A 4416-nucleotide genomic window follows, 5' to 3' on the forward strand; every position below is an offset into this window, starting at 1 on the left:
CACATAGCTCTCTAATCCCGCATACTATGATTCCATAAAGTGCAATTTCAGAGACATTTTACATGAAATGATCGAACTTGTGGCTGCGGATTGGTTTGAAACAAAAGCAGTAACACTGTAAAACAACCAACCAATCTTAACCAAATTAACCTCACTTCACCACCGAGACCAAATTCCCAACACTTCCAAATTCACTTGGTAAAATCAAAATTTTAGTGACCACTAGAATCTGGACCAAGGACTAAAATTTCGCCTATCGAGGAATTTCGACCGTAAAAAAAAAAATATTTCGATGGAAATATCGGAAAAAATCGATAATCGTCAAATTTTCGAGAAAAAATAAGAAAGATGCTGATGTATATGAAGAGTATTAATAGAAGTAAATGTACATATCTAATCAAAACACATCCCCACATGGATGGTTGGGGCGTTCCATTACATTATGAAGAACCAAAGTTTGATTCTCAACAGCTACATTTTGTCTTTTGACTAATTTTTCAAATTTGGCCCCACTTTCAGTCAAAATATCGAGAATCTCGGCGATATATAAAAAAATCTGAAAATGTCAATAAATTCATATAATATACTCTTGGTATCACTTTAATATCCACACCTTGAGAAAATGAAAATATTGCCGAGATTTCAACGATATTTTCTATTTTACACTCCTTGATTTGGACAGTGATAGTGTTAGCATTAGTGACCACAAAATTGATCACTAAAGAGATAAAATTTGGTCACTGAAAAACATTATTTGATCTAATGTTCTAAAAAACGCTAGGCACTAGTCGGGCGGACAACCGGTGACTAGAGCCTAGACGGGTTAATTGGGGGATTAATTGATTTCTAGCTCTCTAGACGGAAACGATGAAGCACCGCTTAGCGTCTAGACGGGGATTAATCGGTTCTAGACGGAGATTTTTAAAACATTGATTTGATCGCTAAACCTTTTTCTTTTCCGATGAATTTGATCGCTAAACCTTAATCACATACACATTAGTAACCACATCAACGGCCCACTAAAACATTGGTCATCGAACAAAAAATATATAAATGTGTAAATAAAAGCCTTTTTAGGCCTTTTGTTTATCGTCAATCTTGAATACACCTGAACATATGTAAACTATAATGAATACTCACAAGCTAGTGAAATACAAAAAAGAGTCTTGAACATTAAACGTACCCATCCGATAACACTTCGGGCTTTAATTATGTCTAGTTATGGACTTCAACTGAGATCTCTCTTCTGAGAAAAATGCATCCAATTCGTTAAAGTTAATTCGCAGCAAAAGCAACTACGAAAAGATAAAAACAGGCTATGACTGAAAACTTATAGTGATTGTGAATTCTAATCATGATATACGATCAGACCATTATTCTCTATTCAATTGATTGCTTACAATAGCCTACTATACTGTTGCATATGGACATCATGAGCTACTAGCTTTGCCAGAACACCAGTTGTACAGGCATAACTTAATGAAAAACCAGGAACAAAATGTAAGAACCCAATGGAAATGTAGTCAGACCAGTTGTACAGGCATAACTCGATGTAACAATTGTGCCTCAATAATACACAACATAAAAACATCTGTCATGAAAATTGTTGTGTTACACAATGCACATCAATCTAATTATTGTGTGTATAGAAATGTTAATCCCAGCTGTAAATCAATTCCTTCAACGTCAATGCCAATTCCTATACTATTGACATCTTCTGGAGTCCCCACATATGACCAAATAAGTTCCCACTATTGAAGATACATCGCATACAACAAGATCAAAGGGGGAAAAAATGTAGTAAGATTGATCAGCATGTTTACAGGTACAGATTCCTTTACATTTAGCTAACCTAATTCACATTGAGCTAAGCTGAAGACAAACAATTCTGGAGAAATCAAATTGCAAGACAGCTTTACATTTTTCCTACTTATTACAGGAAAGCTTTCCCAGTTTGCTAAAGATTGATGATAAGAAGGAATATGCTTGCACCAGTGCTAGTCTAAACACTAACAATTTTATAATTAAGTTCTGTCTTGGTCCACAACGTGGGGGTATGCATGTGTATAAATTGAAATGTAAAACCACCAGTCTAGGAGACTACTGATCGATTAGCATTTCTTCTTCCTTAGGAACTAATCTTGAACAAACGACAAAATTAGCTTGCCCTCGTTTATGGGAAATCCATCTGCAGACGTTTCGATCTCCATGGTGAGAAATCGAAAAGATTCCTCCAAATTCAGCTATATGATGAAACCAAGTAGAGTTGGCCAAGCTGCTTGTAACCTCTATAAATACATTGCCTGCCATTGTTCAATCTCAATCCTTTTTCAAACTCTTCTCGCTTCACCAAGTAGAGTCTCCCGCTTTTAATTCTTAAATTCAGTCCCTCCTCCTTCACTCTCACACCACATTCCAAAATGCTTACCCCCAAAATCGTCCTTCTTGTTCTGCTGCTATTCTTTTTCGGTGTGGCTGGATGTGGAGCCGCAGTGCAGGTTGGGTTTTATAACCTTTCCTGCCCTGCCGCGGAGTCCATCATCTCCGCCGCGGTGAGAGAGGCGGCAAGGGCCGACCCTCAGACCCCTCCGATCCTCCTCCGGCTCCAATTTCATGACTGCTTTGTGGACGTGAGTAGTCCTCTCTTCACCTTATTAGTTTCTTGTTTGCTTTTTGATTCTTATCTCAAACATGCAAGTTCTGACTGTTGTGTGTGATGAATACAGGGCTGCGATGGATCCATACTCCTCGACTCTGGCGAGAACCCCGAGAAGTTAGCCCCTGCGCACGCCGGAGTTCGAGGCTTCGACGTCATCGACCAAGCCAAGGCCAAGCTTGAGGAGGTCTGCCAAGGAGTGTGTCTTGTGCAGACATAGTTGCTCTTGCGTCACGAGACGCCGTAGCTTTGGTAAGTCTCAACTCCTCCTGCTTGTGTTTAAAAACTAAATGTTGAATGTGATCTGATCATCTGGCACTGATTCGGTTTTTGTTTTCAATTTTTCAGGCGAAGGGTCCCTTTTACGAGGTCCCGACCGGCCGAAAGGACGGTCGGGTCTCCAATGCCGATCACGCCTCCAGAATGCCGGACGTAGACGACCCCATAAAGGCGCTGAAGCAGAAGTTTGCGGAGAAAGGGCTGAGGGAGAAGGACCTAGTTCTTCTCACCGCCGGTGAGTATAATTTGCGTTGAAACTCCTCCTCTGTTTTTACTTAGCAAAAATGAGCCTATGTATGACTATGACTAATCTAATTTTCGTGTTTGTTCTTAATGCAGGAGCACATACAATTGGAACTACAGCCTGTTTCTTCATGAAAAACAGGCTGTATAATTTCAAAGAGACCAGCAAGCCGGACCCGGCAATCAGTCCGGTGTTTCTACCGCAGCTTGAGAGCAACTGCCCCCTAGGAGGAGACGTCAATAAGAGAACCTCACTTGATCCGGCAACCAATAACATCTTTGACAGAAAGCACTTCGACAACATCAGGCGTGGCTTCGCGGTGCTGGCGTCGGACGCACAACTGATGGAGGACCCGGCCACTGAAGCGGTGGTGGAGGCTTACCTCAACCTGGAGGCCTCGTTTGAGTCGGAATTCGTTGCATCCATTGTCAAGATGGGGGCCATTGGGATCAAGACGTCCGGAGGCGATGGGGAGATAAGGAGGGAATGCAGCAAGACCAACTGAGCCGATTTGGTTTCTATGTTTAATATTAAGTTTCTATGTTATGTTTTAAAGTAAAGAAAAGAAGAAGAGAACACACATAGAGGATAGTTGGAAGGAGGTACAAGTCTACTCATTCATTCTCATTAGCCTTTTTATATAGAGGTAGGGTTTATATCAGATTATATAACTAATGAGTAATTACGTGGACAACCACGTAAATTATAATATTTATAACACTCCCCTTTGGATGTCCATCAATGAATGATGAAATTAGATACGCTTAATGTTGTCTCGTTAAAAACCTTATCAGGTAACAAAAACCCAGTGGGAGAAAAATAACCCTGGTCGAAGGAAAAAAAGAGTACAATACACATATGTATTGGGTAGCATACTTCTGGATGCTCCTCCTGATGAGAATCTCCCCTTGAGCGTTGCAAGCTTCATGCCTCGTAAATAACAGTTTGATTTGTCTATCACTAAAGTGAGAGCATGCGTGCTTTTTCATATAGGGGCTCATAATGAAATTTCAAACCTGCAAAGTTAAAGTAATAACAACAGAGCTAGACGATTATTAATAGGTCTTACCTCATTAAGTCGTATGACAAAATTCATACACAAAGTAATAGCTAAACAAGATAAGCAAATTGACATTAAAACATTGAAATATCTCATGGCGTATCTAGCCATACACATTAATATCTTTGTGTAGTGATATGTCTCATATAAGCTCTTCAAGAGCTCTGAGTAATTCAT

General features: G+C 39.9%; 1 pseudogene; it reads left to right on the top strand.

Moving 5' to 3' along the window:
* Positions 1 to 2420: 2420 nt before the first annotated feature.
* LOC101298598 lies at positions 2421 to 3684 on the top strand (annotated as a pseudogene).
* The last annotated feature ends 732 nt before the right edge of the window (positions 3685 to 4416 follow it).

The sequence above is a fragment of the Fragaria vesca genome, linkage group LG4 (assembly GCF_000184155.1).
Source record: "Fragaria vesca subsp. vesca linkage group LG4, FraVesHawaii_1.0, whole genome shotgun sequence".
Taxonomy (NCBI): Eukaryota; Viridiplantae; Streptophyta; class Magnoliopsida; order Rosales; family Rosaceae; genus Fragaria; species Fragaria vesca.